This window comes from Columba livia, chromosome Z (assembly GCF_036013475.1).
Source record: "Columba livia isolate bColLiv1 breed racing homer chromosome Z, bColLiv1.pat.W.v2, whole genome shotgun sequence".
Taxonomy (NCBI): Eukaryota; Metazoa; Chordata; class Aves; order Columbiformes; family Columbidae; genus Columba; species Columba livia.
Genome location: NC_088642.1, coordinates 57538236 through 57560339, shown reverse-complemented (window position 1 = coordinate 57560339; position 22104 = coordinate 57538236). Strand labels below are relative to the sequence as shown.

General features: G+C 38.8%; 1 protein-coding gene across 7 annotated transcripts in view; it reads left to right on the top strand.

Annotated features, from left to right (window-relative positions):
- Window positions 1-22104, top strand: part of TRPM3 (transient receptor potential cation channel subfamily M member 3) — a 442246-nt gene that overhangs the window by 142630 nt on the left and 277512 nt on the right. The window lies entirely within an intron of this gene.

The following is a 22104-nucleotide window of genomic DNA, read 5'->3' as shown; positions in this document are numbered from 1 at the left end:
GTTCGGTGGGCTGGACAATGTTCACAGAACAGAAGCCACCTTCAGAGCTGATAAGGGTTTACAAACCACGCCAAACCCAAGAAACTCTTAATGATTGGGTGCTAGGTTACCATCACCCTTCACCATTGTATGTGTGCATTTGCCTTATTATGCTCTTCCCTAGGCACTGCCTTTAGCAAATTTTGGAGATGTAATACTTTGACTTTCTTTCTGTTCTGATGTTCTTCATATCTCTATGCACATCAAACGTGGTCTCCATGCAGTCTGTAATGCCAGCCTGTGATTTTGTAGAGAAATCCCACTTTTCAGTTATCATCCTTTAAATGTGACACATTCTTGTAGAGTGCATCTTCGCACTGGCCTTGTTTGAAGATGCCTGCTCAAGATCTGGAGTAGAAAGAGAGTTTATGGTCAAGCTGATTATCCGGCACAGTCATATTATTTTGATACTTCAAATAGCTTATATCAATGAACATATCACAACTTTAATTAATTCACCAATTTGTCTCTGATGAGTGACATCAACTTGGAGTTATGGGAAAAAGAAACTATGTCAAATAAATTGACAAAAAGAAAAAAGGAATCAATTTCACCTAAAAGTGACATTTCTCTGGATTATACTAGGTTGTCCGAGAGTTATAACACAGGGCTGTGCTGACATGCAATTTGTACTGAGTACAAATGGAAAGAATGTGAGCAAATTTTTTATGGGTATCATATGATTTTGCTAAAAGCTAGGAGGCGTTATTCCAGTACATTCAGATATTGTAGTTCATTTTTCTTAGTGCTCTGATAATCAGACATCACTTACTTTCCTTCCACAGCAATTTCATACGTGTTGTGCATTCTTCTTTTTCAAATTTATTGCTTTGTGCTTTTCACAAATACTCTTGTGATAAGAAGAGAATAAAAGGCAGAAAACCAAGCAGAAATAGTACAAAAACAAAGAATCCTGAGAAGGTTTCTCAGCAAATACAACATCACCCTTGTTTTAAATTGATTTCTCTGACAAGACTAGCTCTAAAATGTTACAACCTTATTTTCTGTCTGATAGATTGAAATCTTACTGGCTATCAGGGTGATGATCAGAACTTTTTCTCACATTAAGATGTGTTCTTCTCTAACTTCATTATTGAACAACACCTTAGGCAAAAAGCTCCACCTGTTGTCTGTTAGCTAAAATCCTTTCTTAGTGAGAAAATGCTTTACTTTTATTTTAATAAGTTGTTCATCACAAGAAGGCAGTTAAAGGAAAAGTTAGAGTACATAAATTATGTAACAAAGATGTGTTGTGATTCAATGCAGAAAAAACTACCTTTTAAGAAATATCCATCTTTCTAAGGTTGCCTGACCATGGTAGTTGTCACACTCATGGCAGGAATTTCCTAAATTTACTGTTATGCAACTTTCAAATAAAAGGTAATGCCACTGGCCACTGCCCTGCTTCACTGTAAAACTGACACAAGGTATTTTTACTACTACCCAGTGTTTTTCAGTCTGCTCTTATCAGTGCCACAGTTTCTTATTGTTTGTGGTCTGCTATGTATTTGTAACCTACAGTTACATCAAATGGCGGGAGGAAAGGAGCTGGAAAATATTTAATTCCCTCTGTAGGCAAAAAGCTTTCAAGCTTTCTCCATTTTTGTACTTTTAAATTAGCACGCTGCTTGGTGTGCATGTGCGTGTTTGTTTTGTTTTGTTTTTTTGCTTAAATATTGTTATGGCTAGAAATCTCTAGACCTTTTAAAGGCAAGTTTATACAGCAGTCAAGGTTGCACATCCTGAAATGGTTCTTTATAAAGGTTATCATATCACAGCTGAGAACATCCTCTTCTATGTCAATCCCAAAGTCCACTCACACCATTTGTCTGTCTCTGACATGGGCCATTAGGAAAGACTGAGAACAGGACAAACACACAGTGAAACTTACTGAGGACACTCTCCAGCCTACAGCTTTTTGGCACAAAGCCATTCGAACCTAGATGTGATCTCTCTGTATTTAACAGACGTAGATGGACTTTTTATTTCCCCTATGGATTTGCTAAATTACTTCTGATATCCTACATATCTGTGATGTCTTGGGACAAAGCATTCCACACCAAGTACAGGCTGTGCAGAGGAGCAGGTTTTCTGCTTTTTACCAGCTGTTTTTCTTTGATGTCTCTTAGTTTATGTAACGAAAAAATGTGAACAATTGTTTCCTGTTCACTTGTACTATACCATTTGAAATTTTATTTCTTTCTATCATAGCTAGTTTGCTGATTTCTTTCCCAGGGCAATGACTCCTTGTCAGTATAATCATTCCCATTTGTACTTGCAATTATCAATGTCACCATCCTCAGAACTTTCCTAGTCTATATATTAGTTTAAGATAAAGAATCAAACCCTACACAATGTTGAAAATGAAATGTACTATGGATTTATGTGGTAGAAAATATCATTATGCTGTTAAGCTTTTTTCTTTCTTAATAAACCCTAGAAGCTGATTTGCTTTTTTTATCTCTGCTGAGCTCTGAGATGACATTTTCATGGAGCTATCTATTTTAGTCCTGTAATCTCATTTTTATGTAGGAAAAGACAACTCAGACACTATCATTAGGTATATAAAATTAGGATTGGAGTTTATTTGTATGCATTACTTTGCTTGCATGAAAGTTCATAATTTTATCAGTAATTCAGTCTTGAAAGGTCTTTCTGCCTTTCTCCACATTAGGGCATCATCTTCAATTTGGTGCCTAATAGCAAATATCAGTAAATTTTGTCACTCACTATTTTTTATTTTTCTAGGACATTAATAAATATAATGAAGAGCATGAGACCAAAATACACTATGGAATATTGCTGACGGTTCTCTAGCACAAAAATTTGCCCTTCAACTCAGTTCTTTGTTTCCAATACTGTTTAGCTGCTCGTTTTCCATTTCAGCTTTCCTAGTTCAGTTTTTTTAAGGTTTTGTAATACGACAGACATCTCAATTGCCTTTTGGAAACTCAGATAAGCTGTATCAACCCCACCTTCTTCGTCCATGTGCATATCAAATATCCCAAAGAACTCTTGTGTTTCCAAGGAATGTCTTTCCTTCAGAAAATGATGTTGATGGTTTACTGTATCTCTGCTTCTACTGATTCTGTTCTAGAGTAAGTTGTCTCACAAATGTGTGAGGCTTTCTGGCCTTTTCTTCCCTGAATCTTTTCCTGAAACCTGTAAGATTTTTGCCATCACCTTTGATGCCTTTCATTTTTTCTGGTGTCATGCAGTTTCAAGCCAGATGAGTTTAAGTTTAATGTAATTTGTCCCCAGTGTTATATTATTGTTCATTTTGTCAATGCATTTTCATCAGAAAGGATTCCAATGAGAGAAAACTCCTTCTGCTGTCCATGGTGAACACAGCTATGAAAATTTGTTTGCTTTCTTTTATAACTTTATCTTCTCTGGGAGATCCTTTACATTCTGTCAGTCATCTGCTGGCTTTACAAATTCTGTGACAAACTTCCTCCTCCCTAATGTGCTTAAATATGCATGTATATGTATGTGTGTATGTGTTTATACTCTCTGCAAGAGCTTCTCAAATGCTCTTTCTGCTGCCTTTTGTTTATAACCTGCCAGAGCTTATAATTATTTTTATTACCATTCCTTAAACATGACTTTAGCTTTTTAAAGATGCCCTCTTATTTCCAAGATCCTCTCTTATTCTGTAGTGCCATGCAGACTTTATTTCGGTCTGCCTAAAATCTTCCTGGATAGCTGCTGTGCATTTGATCCAAGTTACTAATAAACAATTTCTGTGCTGTCTTCAAACATTTTTCTCTTTTAGTTTTTCTTTATTGTTTCTTTTCAGAGAGTTTCCTCTCTAAAGCACTACCATATAGAAGTTCTTGGCTTTCCTTTTTCTCATGTAAGGAAACTGAATCAAAGTATGCTTTTCACACCTTTGGAAAGCTTTTTACTAGAATCTTTTTGAATAATGTCCTTTGTGCTCCTCAGGACAGCTTTTTCTCTCCCAGGTTCCCCGTGTAGTTCTACCTCAACATTGGTATTTGTTTTCATATGGACTGAATCTAGTTGGAGGTGGCCACAGTCTTCTGTTGTTATCATGTCTCTTGCCCTTCCAGACACTCTGGTTTCTCTAAACAAGTCACAGTAATTGTTCCTATCTTGGTAAGATGATAATGAGATTGTATATGCAAAAAAGGTACCTTGCTTATCTTAATTTTACAGATATACAATTATTATTACCATCAGAATTCATCTCACTCCCTATAATTTAAAATCTAAACCTAAACCTAAACCTGTAATTTCAGGACACAGTAGGCTCTATTTACCTGGATATCAATGATCCACTAAGCTAAAATTAAGGAAACTCAGAATTCCCCTTTTAGCACATTTCTGGTGTTCCTATTTGTGAAATGTAACATACACCTTACTATTTAAACATGTCTTACATAGAATGTTATTAATGGTTAATAGCTCAAATGCTGAAATAGATGTACCTACCGGCCATTTATCTTATGGATAAACAACACACAGAAATATTTGTAAAGGTCACTGTGTGGAAACGGTGACAGACCACAACATCCATTCCACTGGTCCTGTGCCTTTTTTCCTGAACGGCACATTCACACCGGAGTCTTGACTTTGCTCTACCTGTTCCTGTCCTTATGCACAGCAATACAGCAAAGCTAGCTCAGCCGTTGGCACTTGATTTACTACGTAACGATCTTGTGTGCTGCTACTGATCACTTCTGGTTAATGTAAGAATCATACCCCTCCTTGTGTCCATTATTTTCTCAGCTATTAAGTCCTTATCTGTAGAGTACAACAGAGAGATAAAACAGAGGCATGAGTCTAGCTTGCAGGATTATTGTGGGTGAAGCCATCTGCTGAGCAGGCCCATGCTGCTAACACAGATATCTGGGTTGTGGGAGTACGGTGGGTCCGTGGATTCCCTGACAGAGGGCATGGGAACAGAAATTAGCCTTGAAGATATTAAGGCCTACCCCTGAGAAAGATGGGAGTAATGGAGTATCCGGAGATGTTAAGGATGTACCTGTGAGAGAGAAGGGAGTAGAAGAGTAGCATTGATGATAGCAAAAATAGCCAATGAGATGTTAACTGCTGTAACTTGTAACCAATAGTGAAGAGACACATGAATTGGTAAAACTGTATAAAAATACACTTGTGGCAGTAGATGGCATCTACTATTTTCATCCTGGAAGAACTTGGTCCATGTTGTTTGTCCGTCTCAACCACAACACTGGGTTACAGAGGCAAAGACATGCTCTGGTAGCTGTGTCAGACATGGGCAATACTAACAGGGTCAGTGGCCTGTGGGAATGAGTTTTGCTGACAAGTGGTGCAACTTATGTACCATGGGTGGTCAGTAACTCCCAAGGAGCTGTGGGGCCAACTGATAATAATTCCAAAGCTGGTTAGTTCTTAGGTAGCTATTTCAATATGGAGACCTTTTCCTCTAAAAAACAACATCAGTGACTATTTGAGAACAGCAAACAGAAGCATCTCCTCAATGATAAAAAGTCAGTTAGGGCTCAGACGTGAATAAAGTAATCAATACTATTTTTCACTATATAAATTTTAGTAAAGTAATGCTTAATTGTAATGGTAAATTTATAGGCTCCCACTTAGACTTATTTATCCTAATTCCTCTCCTCAAAGTCAGTGCATATAATCCTTGCTATTCTTTATTACCTGATCGGTATTTAATAAAGCACAGCAGTCTCTGATATTGAAACCTCTGAAAGCTCTTAGTGTGGCTGCATTGATCCTTTTTTAATCCAAGTCTGCCAGGAGACTGGTTTGTAGCCTTAGAGTGTAAGGCATAAACAGAAGTTCTACTGTGTGGTTATTTATACATTTCACAGCAATCTCTCAAAAGTGTCGCTACCTTCACCATTCCTGTCTTGTGTAACTATTTGCATGCTGTTTACCTCCCAGTTATAACACACTGTGGAAAAGGATTTATTTACTGGATTTATTTCCTTTTCTTCTCTGTTGAGTACAATTACTGTACAAAGATAACCAGTCATTCATATCCTATGGATAAGTCTACGTTTCAGTGAAAGGGGACATGAGATGAGTAAATAGGGCTTTAAAAAAAAAATAATAAATGGCTGAATTTTGTTTTTTGTTCTGTGAACATAAATTTACAGTCAGTAAGGTGCCAATTAAAAATTCTACTGTTCTTGTTTTTCTAAAGGGGCTGTTTAAGAACCTGGAGTTGCTGTAAACCAAACCAAATTCAAAAATATTCTTATGTAAAACACTTCATGAGTTGAAATGGACTTTGCATAAAGTCTGCCAGTTACAAAACATGGTTTTAGTTTGTAAAAGAAAATCCAGGGCTTCGCTGTTGTGAATGTATTACCCGGCTGTGTCTCATCTTAGAACTTATGTGGCAAGAGGCAAGATAGTACAGGATTCAGATGTCATTGCTGTGATCCGAGGAGTATTTATTTGTCTCCAGATATTTACCCACAGACTCTGAAAGTTTGAAAAGACTCCAGTCCTCTCGGTAAAAGTTGTCAGCTTCATAAATAGGAATAGATTTGTTCCTCAAGACTACAGCATCAGCTCTGTCAGCAATCAGCTCTTCCTGGTCAGGAATAAGAAGTAATTGAGGCCTCCTACAAAAATGGGAAGAAGCCTCATGTTCACAGGTGTTGTTCCACATGAGATATTTGTATCACACTGGTATCTGCTGGAGGGGTAGCGCAGCAAACATGGGTGATTCAAGAGGTTTCTGGAGTGCTTTGTTGACAACTTGATGACAGAATTAATCAAGAAGCCAAAGAGCTCCCTTCTTTGCAAAGGGCTCCATTCTACTGGACATCATACTTACAAACAAGGTCAGAGGTGTAGGGAGGCAGCTAGAAAAGCTAAGGCCTCCTTAGAATTAAACTTGGCAAGAGGGGTCAAAGACAACAGAAAGAGCTTTTTCAAAAATGTGGCAGATAAAACTAACACCAGAGGCAATGTAGGCCCACTGATGAATGAGGTGGGTGCCCTGGTGACAGAAGATACAGAGAAAGCAGAGTTACTGAATGCCTACTTGTCTCTGTCTGCTCTGCCAGAAGCTGTCCTGATGAGCCCCATACCCGAGGCCCCAGAGGAAGGCAGGACAATGGAGGAGTTTGCCTCGGTTCATGAGGACTGGGTTAGGGAGCAGTTAAGCAATCTGGACATCCATAAATCCATGGGTCCAGATGGCATGCATCCGCGGGTGCTGAGGGAGCTGGCTGAGGTCATTGCGAGACCACTCTCCATCACATTTGCCAAGTCTTGGGAAATGGGAGAGGTGCCTGAGGACTGGAGGAAAGCAAATGTTACTCCAGTCTTTAAAAAGGGCAAGAAGGAGGACCCTGGTAACTATAGACCAGTCAGTCTCACCTCCATCCCTGGGAAGGTGATGGAACAACTTATCCTTGGCACCACTGCAAGGCATATCAAGGATAAGAAGGTCATTAGTGGCAGTCAGCATGGCTTCACAAAGGGGAAGTCATGCTTGGTCAACCTCATAGCCTCTTATGAGGACTTAACAAGGTGGATAGATGATGGCAAAGAAGTGGACGTGGTCTACCTTGATTTCAGTAAAGCATTTGATACAGTCTCCCACAGCATTCTTGCTGCTAAACTCAGGAAGTGTGGACTGGATGATGGGGTAGTAAGGTGGACTGTGAACTGGCTGAAGGGAAGAAGCCAGAGAGTTGTGGTCAATCAGACAGAGTGTAGTTGGAGGCTTGTATCTAGTGGAGTGCCTCAAGGGTCAGTACTGTGACCAGTATTGTTCAATATATAAATCAGTGATTTGGATGAGGAAATAGAGTGTACTATCAGCAAGTTTGCTGATGACACCAAGCTGGGAGGAGTGGCTGACACACCAGAAGGCTGAGCTGCCATCCAGTGAGACCTGGACAGGCTGGAGAGTTGGACACGGAAAAATTTAATGAAATATAACAAGGGAAAGTGTAGAATATTGTATCTGGGTAGGAACAACCCCAGGTTCCAGTATAAGTTGGGGAATGACCTGTTAGAGAGCAGTGTAGGGGAAAGGGACCTGGGGGTTCTGGTGGACAGCAGGATGACCGTGAGCCAGCACTGTGCCCTTGTGGCCAGGAAGGCCAATGGCATCCTGGGGTGCATTAGAAGGGGATGGTTAGTAGGTTTAGAGCGGTTCTCCTTCCCCTCTACTCTGCCCTGGTGAGACCCCATCTGCAATATTGTGTCCAAGTTCTGAGCCCCTCAGTTCAAGAAGGACAGGGAACTGCTGGAGAGAGTCCAGTGCAGGACAACAAAGATGGTTAAGGGAGTGGAGCATCTCCCTTATGAGGAAAGGCTGAGGGAGCTGGGTCTCTTTAGTTTGGAGAAGAGGAGACTGAGGGGTGACCTTATTAATGTTTACAAATATCTAAAGGGTGAGTGTCACAAGGATGGAGCCAGGCTCTTCTCAGTGACAATCAACAGTAGGACGAGGGGTAATGGGTTCCAACTGGGACACAGGAGGTTCCACTTAAGTATGAGAAGAAACATCTTCACAGTGAGGTTAACAGAACACTGGAACAGGCTGCCCAGGGAGGTTGTGGAGTCTCCTTCTCTGGAGACATTCAAAACCCACCTGGACACATTCCTGTGTAACCTCATCTGGGTGTTCCTGCTCCTGCAGGGGGATTGGACTAGATGATCTTTTGAGGTCCCTTCCGATCCCTGACATTATGTAATTCTGTGATTCTGTGACTGGTCAACAATGTAAAGGTCAGGATCAGTCATAGCTGTGATGACCATGAGATGATGGAGTTCAGGATCTCAAGAGGATGGAAAAAATAGCAGGATCACAACTCTGGACTTGAGGAACACACAGTCTGGCCTGTTCGGTGACCTGCTTAGAAGAATCCTGTGGGAAATAGTCTTGGAGATAAGAAGGATCCATTAGACCTGGTTAATTTTCAAGGTGATTAATCCCCAAGATGAAGAATGGTCTGCTCCTGACAAGCTGGAAATCACACAGGGGGACTACATGGATAACCAAGTCACTCCTGACAAAACTTGTAAATAAAAAAGAAGTTCACAAGAGGTAGAAGTGGGGTAAGGTGGCCCAGGAGGAATTTGGAGACACACTCTGAGCCAGCAAAGATAGGGTTAGGAAGGCCAAAGTAATTTTGGAGTTCAATCTGGTGAAGAAACTGAAGGGTAACAAGAAAGGCTTTTATGGGTATTTCAGCAACAAAGGAAGAATACGAAAAGTGTGGGCCCATTGGTGAATGGGATAGGAAACCTGGTGACACAGAAGACAGGAAAACAATGTACCTGGTGCATTCTTTGCTTTAGTTTTTGCTGGTAAGACTTGCTCTCAAGAATCCGAGGCCACAGAGACCAGTGGGAAAGTCCAGAGAAAGGAAGACTTACCTTAGTGAAGAAAGATCAGGTGAAGGAGCATTTGAACTGATGAGACATACACAGGTCCGTAGGCCCTGGTGGGATGCACCTGTAAATGCTGAGGGAGCTGGCTGATGCCATTGTGAGACCTTCCTTGACACAGTCCTGTGTAACCTGCTGACCCTGCTCTGTGCCTGTGTTAAGTATGCAGAACTCAGGTGTCTTGGGTGCACTCAATTACTGCTCAGTTGTAGCAGTGAGTGAGTATTTTGAAGGATCAAAAAATCATTATTTTGAACAGTTGGGTTTTTTTCCCCTATTATTGGCTGATAAAATGATGAAATAATTTGACTGGTTGATCCATATGACATTTTTTTTTAAAGTATTAATCAATCCCTCTTAAATTCTTCTTTTTACCAGTTCTAATTATATATGTATTAGTTTCATACTGTTCATGAAATCTATGTTTAATGATATTCCAAAAGCAGCTGTATGATTTAGCAATATTCTATTTGATTTCATGAAACCTATCCTAAATGCTTAAAAATACACCTAGCATGTGCAATGCTGTGCTTGAAGAAAGTCTTTTTCCTTCTCTAATTAAAGTTGCTTAGTGACATTTCAAGTAAAGCCAGGTGTAACATCACTGGATTGGTCTTTCTAACTAAGATGAAGGTGGAAGCAGCACCAAGGCAGCACCACTGGGCTCTGAAATTTGTACTATTATAATAACACTTATTTCCATTTTACATATCATTGTGTCCAGCCCTTGTGATGTGATGTCATTCAAGCTTGCTTCATAAGAAATGTTAGACAGAAGCCATATTTTAAAGTGGTCTTTGAAAAATTGTAACTTTCAAGGTAATTTTTTTCTTCTTATTGAAACAGTGCAAAAGAAAAGCTCTTCATTTGCTTTGTAGAGGATAACTGTAGGCAAGAGACAGCCATAACTTCATGGTATCTAAATGTTGGTACAAAACACTGATTTTCCACTCCTGCATGTACAATTGCTTGACACTCTCTTTATTCAACACCAGAGGAAACCCATCAAATAAGCTTGCTTAAGTTTCAGTTAATGCATTTAAATTGTGTAGAATTTTATGTAGCATCACACTTGCATGGCATAGCATCTGTTCTTGGTTTTAACCCTTTCAAGTATTTGCACACAAATGGCCCTTGAGCCATTGCTGTCTGCACAAAACCAGTATACGTCAATTGTGCTGGTTGATGGCTATATGTTAGGTAATGTGTTTAACGGACCAAAAATTAATTTCCATGCAAAACCTTTGGATATCAGAGGAATACGTTGCTTAACCAGTTTTGATAAACCCTGCCATCTAAAATATGAGGAACAAAAGTTGCATAAAGATGTGCTAAAATTTTACTCTAATAAGATGCTTACCAAACTTCTAGCAGGGTGTAACCTTTTACCACTGTAAGGTTTATTTATCACTTATGATTGTATCTGACTAATAACACAAATGCAAATATGGTTATCTTGCCTGTATGATGCCTTTCTATGTGTGTTTTGATACAGGTTGTTTATAATAGGATGACTTTTTTGTTACAGGTGCAGGTGTCTAGTTTGGTCAAGCTGGGGTAGGACGGGACATAGGACTCTTGAGATCATCTTGTTGCACTTGTATGAAGTAGCAGCATTCTTAAGACTTTAGCTAACATGCAATATCATTCTTTGGTAAACCAGCCACTCAAGTGTCTTCTGTTATACATCATGGGAGCAATAATACATTTGAACATTATTGTCACAAAATTTCAGGAGAGATTATTAGTGCTGATGGCTCTAGATTAAGGGATTTCATTTCTGCTGTACATTTTCTGCTCCTTCCTGGAGGACTGAAAGATGCTGCAGGCAGACTCAAGCTTGTACTATATTAGTGAAGTTGGAAAGTGTTCAGTAGTGTCAATAAATTACATTTCATTAAGTAAAATATAGTAATGGGCTGTAGAAACTAATATACCAACTATATATGCCAAGAAAAACAAATTCAGTTAATGTTTTATAGGTGTATAATGATGTTTTGGTACAGAATCCTTCCCATAAAAGTAGTATGTTTACCTACTTAATGCTCTTACAGTACTACTGAATTGCATGAACAGTGGCCACAAATATTTATACAAGCAAGTAAAATTACATTTGTCTTATACAGAAAATTAGTCCCCAGGTTGCTCTAACACACCTAGAAAAAGGAGCAAAGGGGCTGCCAAGACTCCTTGGTTCTCATTGTTGCACATCCAGGCCATTGTTCCAGATCAGAAAGGGGACGCACAGGACATGGGGGAGGAGACAAGGGGCCACAAAAGGCTGCAGTTGCCCAACTGTGGACACATGCAGTGTGAGCATTCCTCTCACCTGCTGGTTCTGCTTCAGGAGCAGAGGCTGCAAAGTTCATGCCTTCCCAGTATCAGCCTAACCTCTGTGGTCATAAGAGGAGTTTGCAGAGGAGTTTGCTCATGGCTGGTTTGCAGTCCTTGAAGCTCGTATATGTGGCTTACAGAGGAACTTTGTGTTGCTGCATTAGATGTAAGTATTAAATTCCACTTTAATCTTATTGGGCAGCCCTTGGTTAAGTACTTCTCCACTGGGGATCCTCCATGAGAAGATCCCCCAAGGCCTCAGTGTGGGTCTAGAAATAATGAATCCACCCAGTGTCAGGCTGCCTGGCAGCGTGTCACCCAGGCATTGCATGGCTGATGCCTGGGAACTTATTCTCTCTAACGGAGAGTTCAAGGGAAGATTCTGTTAAGAGCTTGTCTGCTTTTATTTTGTTTGTTTTTGTTTGTTTGTTTGTTTGTTTTTTGCTTTCCTGGCTCTCAGTCTAAAGCAGTAAGCTCTGCTCAGAACAATTTTCATAGAGGCTGCAGTTGTTGTCAACAGCACTTGAGTTCTTAACAGCCTATTAAACTTATTGAAATGATTGTATCTTTCTTCCCTCAAAATCTCTTTCCAAGGTAGATTACATTTATTTGACAACAAAATGCTAGGAAAGTAACGGATACTCATTTTGGAAAAAATTCACTAAATATCTTCTCACTGTTTCCATTTTGTACTTGGAAATTGCCTCATGTGTTAATCTAGTATATTAATATAAATACCATGCTACACCTCTCAAGTCAAAAGCAAAATGAAAGTATGTATAACAGAAATGCAATTTTGGTAATGCTCAGTATATTGAAAGCAGTCCCTTTTCCCTAGGTAAAAGAGAAAAAAATGAGGTTGCCTGTGCCCAAAGCAGTCCAGATGGAATCCCAGTAGGCAGCATACTAGTGTAAATGGAAGGAGTTCTATTTATTTCAAGCAATGTTTGCTTCACATTTCTGTTATGTTTCTTTGCTTTCCCAACTATGGCATGCTAATATTCAATTACTATGTCTTCAGGGATTTTTAAATTTCCAGTGTGCTTTGTCATAAAGAGCTTCTACATTTTCCTTGTATTAAAAATATGTTTCCTTTTTGACAGCATGGGTTTCAAACCACTGCAAAAGGCTTTTGTTTTCCTGTATGCTTCAATATACTTGAAATATTATATATTCTGCCAAATAAAATACCTCAGGTAGCAAACCATCCTATCCTGTTACATTCTTTAAAGTAATTTATGTAAGCTGTGCTGTAACAACTTTCTGAAGCTGAAAATATAAATCTAGGTTGTCATGGATACACGCGTGAGAAGACTTTCTTTATAAATATATTATGAGTCTGAGAATTTATTTTTAGTACATAAAAGTAGACTTTTCAAAAAAAAACCCCAACGTAGTATATAAGTAGGGTCATTATTGGTTACTGTGATTGCACTTAACTATAATTTATTTTTGTTCCTGTTCATAATCTCAAAATATTTTTAAACACTGAGGTTTATGTGGGTGTCAAAATGGCTGATGAGAACCCTGGGCTTTTCTTTAACTTGTCTGAACCCCCTTCGCAACAAGTATGCCTGAAGTGCAATTTGTATATTGTTTACCACCCATTAAAAAGTCAAGCTTTTTTTGTCTAGCACAGGGCCCAGCAGTGCTTTCAGATCTGAAGATATTTCAGCCAGCATTTTTCTCTCCCAGTAGTTAAACTGCACACAGTAATTATAACATGTAGCCGGATAACCTAAATAATTCATGGAACTTTCAAGTCAGTAGATACCTTCTGGTATCATATCTTGTATTTTGCACTGCCTTCTCTGCTACATCAGTGGTGCAAGAGGCAATGCCCTGATATGTGATCTTCTGTTACTGTTGATTATAAACCAGAAAGTTATAAGCCTGTGGTGAAAACTGATAAGCCTGTGATAAAAAGTAATTAAGAATAGGAAAATATACTGTTGTGAGTAGTTCACAGTAATAAAATAAAAATATACTAAAAAAAAATATGCTTTTAATGCTTTTGATCTGTAGGTTTTTATAGAACACCAGAGGAGATACTAGTTTAGACCTCTCAAACTGGGTATGTCTTGAAGTAGAGTAAAACAATATAAAACAAAACAAACCCTTAAAGAAGATAAATGGACGACTTCCATAGAATAAGGAAAAAAAATTAACAATTATTTAGAGAGTCACTTTTCTTCCAAGAGTACATAAATGTTAATCTCCTGCTTGTTGCATGAACTGTGGTGAAAAAGCAGACTGTATTTAGAATTTGTGCAGTTCTTTTAATGGAAACATTATGTTAACTAAAAATTTTTGAAAGATTCCACATATGAAAATACACTCCCAAGAGGTGACTCATTTGAAGTTTTTATCAAATGTCAAATAATCTTGAAAAATGGGTATCAAAGAAGCTTATGTCAATATTTATACCAATGTTCATTGTTGTTTTCCAGAAGGCTTTTCTTCCAAGAATCTCTGACTTGCTTGTGTTTGTCCAGCTTCAATAGTCAGTTTTAATTTTTTTCTCCTCTGAATTAGTTTAGCAGCAGTAGCAAAATGATACGTAAATCATAGCCATAGATGCTCTGTTCCATTAAGAATCAGAAAGTCTTTTTTTGAGTCTGAAAAATAATTCATGACTCGTGTCCTAAATACAACAGATACTTTATACATAACACAACAGAGGCATAAAGTCTAGTGCTAAGATACCAGGAAGAATATGTTTTGTTTCTCTTCTGGAACTAAGGCATAAATCAAAAAGTCAAAATTTTTGAACTATAATATTAAGGAAGTGTTGAAAAGATGAAACAGAGAGTGAAATCACACAGTCCTGGAGAGAATCTGTCATTTGTTAAGGCTGCCAGCATCACCATTGTTTGATGAAATAGAACATGGGATTACTACATTAGAAAATTGCTATATCTCAAATTTATTTTCAGGTTCTAGTGGCAGAGGAAGGGCCTAAAACAAAATCTACATGTACTGGTTTTGCTTGTGATTTGAAAGTCTTATGGATAAGGATTCATAAATAGCAGTAGAATTAGTGGAATTGTACAAATCATAGGACCTAAATAACAGAGTGCTTTAAAAATTAATATTCTGCGTGTATTGGATGTTACAGGATTGTCTACAACGAGGGCATTAACCTGATGAAGACTTGCTCAGTATGCCAAAAAAAAACTCTTACAGAAGCTCCTTCCAGCAGCTCTGTATTGCCAGTGGGATCTGCCTGTTTAGTGTTGGTACGAGTGGCTCTGTTTTCACAGTAGTGATGAGAAAGCCATGAGCACAGTGAAGTGTTAGAAAATACATGCTTCAAGCTATTGCAGAGGCAACTGCATAACTGAGTGACACTCAAATAATCCTTTTTCCTTTTCTTTTGCTTTTTTTTTTTTCCTTCTCCTGTAGATTCTGCTGTTGCTACATCTGAATAGTTATATGTATTCTCTTTGGAGATGTGGAAAAGCATGGGCAGCTTGTCTCCTTAAATAAACGAGTAGTTAGTCTGTCATGAGTAGTACTATAGTTGTGCTCTACCAAAAAGATAGATTCTTCTGCAGTGCAGTTTTATATTCCAGTTCCACTCTGCTGTCTCATTTAAGAGTTCAGAACTGCATGAATATGGGACTATTGTTGCTACTCATTAAGAGGGTTCACAAAGAAATATTTAAAAACGCCCCACAAAAGTAATACAGTTTGGGCAAGTGTTTTTGGAGTATGAGTGATGGCTTTTCGAATGGCCTGATTTTATTAATTTATAAACTATGAAAAAGATGTGATGCAATGTAAAAATAACAATGAGGGTTCAGTTTCTGATTTCCTGATTTCTGTGGTGTCTTTTGAGCAAGGAAGTAAACTATGTGTTACATCTGAGCAGGAAAAGGATTTAAATCTTAAAACAACAGCAGCAACAAAAGGGGTTGAAAAAGACAAGCAGAGTTTTTTCTGTCCTTTGAATAAAAAAATACTGGAAAATATTTCCACCTGATGAGCTATTTTTTCCAGTCATTTCCCAGGTATCTACAGTCACAGGATTTCAGAAATACAACATTTAGCTGAAATACCAGCCTCCAGTAAAAAATTGCCCATGATATAAGACACTATGAGAGAACGCCATAGTTAATGGTCTTTTATGTGCTTGATAGGTCTGAGTGTTCTGTCAGAACTAGAACGATTTTTAGTAAGTCGATGCAGACCATTTCTCTAACTTTTACAGGCATCTGCCTTGTTGCCTTCAAACAGCATACCCAGGAATTGGTTAGGAAAGTGCAAGCTGAGACTGTGGCTTATTTGATACAATTGATGCTCTTTTTACTGTTGCCCTCATCTGGCACTTTTTGTGTCACCCATCTGTTGTGTCTGGGTAGGAAACTAGATTACTGTCTCTGAAGGGCATGAACTACTTTTCCTGTATCTTTGATCTGTGATCAGTGTAAAAGGCCCCAAACTTTGATTTTGTTCCCAGTGTGCCACTGAATGTAAATACAAAATAAATGCAACAGATGCTACCAGAAACACCTATATCACACCATCCAGAGTTTGTTGCTGTCCAGATGGGCTTGTAATTGTCCCAGTGAAAATGTAGATGTAAAATTGCAGGTGTTTGTGAGCCCAGAATATAACAAGAACATATGCGAACTTGGTATGTGCCTTTAAAAATAAAACAAATCCAAACCTGTGAAGTGCTAAAACCACACTTGCTTAAGGTGGTCAGCTTGAAAGCATATTTTAAAGTAGACCAGAGGAGTAATTTCTATGGATTTGAAAAGTGCAATTTAGAGTAGTACTTTTTGTTGCACAACTTCGTCCAGACTTGCCATACCTCTCATTTAATTTCATGAAGATCCCAATCTTACACTTTTCCTTCTGCTGTTCTTTAAAAGAAAACCACAAATTGCTCAGGGGACACAGAGGATCACCCGCTCTGTAAGTCATCTTCCCATTGCATAATATAGAAGACATTGCTGCTCAAAATGTGTGAGGAAGACATAATTACAACTCCTGTGCAAGCTTGATTTTCCAGTAAGTCTGAAACAAAGCAAAGGATTTCCTAACAAAAGTTCAAGTATACAGTTAGCTAATTTGTAGCACCTGTGTAATAAGCAGAATTTTATCTCTCTACCAAGGACTTTTTGCTGTTAGCTACTAGCACTATGCCTGTTTGTGTTAAACTGATGTAACAGTCTTCGTGCAACTGCTTCTGCGGTGCTGTCTGCTGTGTCACAGAATCACAGAATCACAGAATGTTAGGGATTGGAAAGGACCTCAAAAGATCATCCAGTCCAATCCCCCTGCCGGAGCAGGAACACCTAGATGAGGTTAGTGTCTATCTGTTCTGGGCCATCAGTCACCCGGTGTTTCCTTGTGACTGTGAGGGTGCCCCAGTATGGTCTTTTGAGTTTGGTGGCTGAACCGTTCACCAGCAGACACCCTTAACTATAATCACTTGGTGGCCAGATTAGCTCCTCAAACCGATATGAATATTGGTACACAGCTAACTGAGCAGCTGAAAATGTACTAAAGGCAGCAAAGGAATATCTGTCTTCGCTGAGAATGGTAAAAATTTAATGTAAGGGAATTCTCTGGGAAAAAAAAAAACAGGTGGGTCAGTAATCAAACACTGAATATACTCAACCCTACAAATCTGAGACACGTGGTTGCAGGAGGATTAACCATCAGAGGTAGTGTCTGCTCTAGGGTAAGGCCTTTGCCTCTGGGCAAAGGTGGGGGGGATGCAGATGGGTATGCCATACATATGGAAAATTTGGATTCTTTATAACCCCAAAGCAGAAGGCAGTCAGGACTTTTATATTTCTTTGCCACTTTCAAGACATACTAAACTACTTTCCAGTTCTGTTGAACTATGAGCTGAGGTGAGAAAAATGCTCTTGTTGCATACTACATCTGTCTGCAGCAAATTAAGAGAAATGCTGTATTGCAAGATAGTTGTAGTGTAGGGTTTTTGTTGAAGTCTTTAACAGTTGGAGTAAAATGCCCCCTTTCATGCAGTTTCATATTTTTTTTTGCATTTTGTTTATCAAGATAATCAAGACTAGAAAATGTTTCCATTTATCTATAGGAAAATATTACACCAACATAACTCAGTCAAGTTGATATCTGAGCTGGAAATGATAGAGAAAATGAGGTTACAGGTCAGAACTGAGAAAGCATTAACACAAAGTTAAACAGTGCAGACAAGAAAATAATGGCTAAGATTGAGAGAGACTTTTAGCATAATCAGAAATTTGAATGTTTGAGCAACCTAATTTCTGTCCTGGGTTGGAGAGGTTACAGAGCTGACAGTTTGCCTACACTTGAAAGTCAATTTAAATTAAGATAGATTGTAATTTAAAATGCAGTATTTGTTTCTAAGTAACAATCAACTGGGGACATTTCTAGTCCCAAAATACAAGTGTTATATGCCTATGTGTTTTAATGTGTTTCAAAGATAAACTCTAAGAGGCTGAAAACTGCAGTTATAGAGGAGTGTGTGCTGAAATACACCATTCAAGGATACGGCTTCAATAGTTAAGGGTAGGCAGGTTTACAAGCACCCAGAGAGCAACTGAAGATAAAACAATGCAAATTATCAGGACTTTCTGTCGGTAGTTGCAGAAATTAAACCACACATAATGGTTAAGGCTGGTTGTGACATATCTGCTCAAACTTCTATTTCTATGTGTATAATCAGACTTCATGCCTACATCTCCACTTGCTTATTTTTGGACCTGGGATCAATCTAACAGGGTCTCTAGGAAAACACCTCTAACAAGGAAGCATTGTGTGTGTCTGCATTGCCCAGATCACCCGCTGTCTTCTCACAGGTCTCTTCCCCCGGGTCTCTGCAGTGGCTGTGTGCTGTGTCACTCCTCAGATCTCTTGTGGTCACCCAGATAGGTGCACTCCCAGGCATAAGCCAGGTGTAGATCAGTTAAACGTGACCTCCAGGTGGCAGTGAGTAGGCATGTATCATATTTTGTATTAACCATACAGCTATAAAACTTAACAGAAAGAATACCCTTTATTCTGGGTTGTCAGTCAGCTACCAAAAACCATACTTTATAACTGCATACAGTGATGTTTATGTATGTACTTGAAGCCATCTACAGAATTGCCTGCATCTAGGACAAATTAATTAATTAACATATAATCGCTATATAGACATTACATTAATATGTGTATTTGTGTTTGGGGGAGAGGAGGTAATGGGTATGAGCATGTGGCAGAAGACCTGTGAAATACCTAAGCAAAGATAACAACATAAAAGATACCTCAGGCATGCTGTGAATAGAAAAGGTACAAAAGCAGTGGAGAAATTTTAAATTAATTTTCAGTTGAGTTAAACTTCAAGAAAATCTAGGTCCATAAAGCTGTTATGGCAGGCACAAAATTAAGCATAATTTATCCTGACTTCATAGCATATCTTCGTATTCTCTGATTTTTTGCAAAAAATCACACAAAATGAAGGTAGATAAATAAATTGAAATCTGAGTATGCTGGAAAAAATGCTATTGCTGTCATAAATATAGGCTTCTCATGATTGATGTACTCTTCAATATTGCTTAAGTTACAGACCTGCAAAGTGACTGGGTATTAAGATGGCCAGTACTTCTTAACCTGCGAAATGCTTTGTTAGCTCTGACATTTAAATATGAGCTTCTGAATTACTTCTTTTTTTTCCGTTGCCCACTTGCCATTTCCTTCACAAACCTAGGAGGTGGCCAGAGGTGTTACGAAGAGCTACTGCCTCTTCTTCTGCATGTCTCTGTAGCATTCCCATGATGAGCACTGCAAGCAAAAGAGGCACAAGGGTAGCTCTGTTTTCTCTGGTATTTGCTACCCCACTGGGCAGTGCAAGCTTTTGGGGAAGCAGAAAAGGTGCTTGAGGAGCAAGGAAGGCTTGGCAAAGTGGCGCTGGAGCTGCACTGTGAAGATCTATCTTTCTTCTCACATCTGTTTATGTACATGAGAAAAATGGGTGTGATATGGCAAAACTTATCTGCCTCCACCTGATGTTTGACCCCAGTTGGGCAGCAACTGCACAGAAGAGGTTGCTTTCTACTATGCTGACCTATACAGCTTTCTGTTTTCCTTGTCCTACCCCTTCTGCTTTTCATTTACACAGTTTCTCTTATTTTATAAAGGAGTTGTGAACCGGGCAGGATGGGAGAGCAGTGACTGTGTTTGTCATCTGTAATACCTTTCTGTTAAATGTTTGCTCTCTGGTGTGCTGAGAGTGGTCTGGATGTTAATGGGCTTCTCAACCAGTTTTTGTTCTGTCACATTCCCAGAGATGTTAAAGTTTACTGTATCAAAGCTTTCTAAGTGTATTATTATCATATTGGATAGCAGGAATCTACAAGGAGGTGCTTTTTAAAAATGCTTTCCGTGAACAATAAGTTTAAGAAGAACAGAAATCTCTCTGTATTGCAGGAAGCAATGAAATTTGTCTTTTATTTCCTATGTCTTCCTGTGGTACCAAAGGTGCTCCTTGGCAAGATACAAAGAACAAGATGTGAATACTGATGGTGCAGTAAGCATGCTTCAGGGACAAAGTGTTTTAATATAACAGTGGCAGCTCTGTCTATTAGCTCTCGCCAAGTAGCGTCTTAAATCCTACTGGGATTGCTACATCTTTGCATCTCCTGATGGGCCTCAGATTGTAGAAGGGCTCAGCTGAGCACTTTCTTTTTTCAACAGGGTAGAATAAGAGACTCAAACTCGGACTTTTTCACTGAAACAATAAAAAGCCCTGCAAACTAAACAAAAATCTCTCCCTGATCTTTCACTATCTTTTTAACCATGTTGTCACAACCTCTGAAAAAAGGCTTTTCAGGGTTTGCCTATTTGCTTCCTACCGCTTCACCATTTACACTTACCAAAAATTGGTGGATGCTACCACCAAAACAAAGAAATCTACCTGACTTTTCTCAAGTTTACACTCAAGAGCCACAAAATCTCTGCCTATAGATAAGTGACATGCGTTAAAGTTAAAATGAACTAAAATGAAGGTCAAGCAGGGATTAAATGATCTATTCAAAGCATCAAAGAATGTTGTAGTGGAAGTGAAGCTCACATGTCATGATAATGTCCTGTTCATCAGAGCTTCCTTGTTGCCACTGACAGAAGTTAGAATACTTGCACTCACTTTCTGCAAATACAAATGACTAGGCAAGGCACAAGGCCATGGAAAACAGGCCTGTGAAAGAAGGTTGGTGTGTATTAAACACTGCAGCACATAACAGCTCTTGTCCCTAAGGTACTGTTTGCAGAAAAAGGCAATGATAGAGCTCATCTCAAAGACATGAAGCTCTGTGGTAGCTAGAAGATACATTGGGCTCACTATTTTTAGTTTATTAAAGCTATCTGTTATGTTTGTTTATTGTCTTCAGCTCTGTAGCCTCCTCAGAGATTTGGTACTCTACTCATTGAAAAGAAGGGCATCATGCTATGATTCCTGTCTTCTTTATCCCTGGCACATAGGCTGAGCATCCTGGGTTATGGCAGATGCCTAATACAACACGAAAGTGACCTTTCAAGGTAATGATGAGTCTAGTAGCTCCTCTGCCTACCCCCTGATAAATTATTTTCTGATCCTCAAGAGTGAAGAAAAGTTATCAGCATGGCCTGGGAGTGGAAGACAGGGGAAACATACGGTCTTGGTAGTGTTGGGATTCTTTGTTAATTATTTGTTTGAGTCTTTTGCTTTCTTTTCACTATGAATTCCAAAAGCTTAATCATTGGATGTTATTGGAAATTACCATGCTGCACACATTTTAAGGTGCATGCTATTTTAAATCAGACTTTTTTTTTTTTTCTGCTTACTTAATTTTTCCTCTTTAATGGAGTCTTAGAAAAGTAGTTTCAGAAAATCATATTTGCTTAGTCACATTCCATTTCACTATCAACAGCAAGGTTTTTCCCTCCTTTTATAAAACAAATACATTCAGAGTTCAAGCAAGAAGGCATTTAAACCTGTATAATATAAACTAGCTGACCAGTCATAACCAGGATTTCATCTGCACAAGTTTTGTCAAAAGGAAATGGCTGCTGGCATTCTACCCATTCTGTTCCACAGACAGCCCACGGTCTGGTCTCTGCACCTTTGAAGTTTTATAAATTTGCCACATACAGTGGGGAGGAAGAGATGGGAGCAGTCTTCTGGTCCAAAGTCAGCCTTGCATTATGTTCTGGGACATTATGTTCTGGGCAGAAGACTTTTGTATCCAACACTGATGTTGAATAAGAACACTCACAGAATAACTGAGAGGGTCCAGTGAGGAGGACTTCAAAAGAAGCATAAAGGTACTTGGCTTTCACTTCAGTGCACACAGGCTCTTTCTA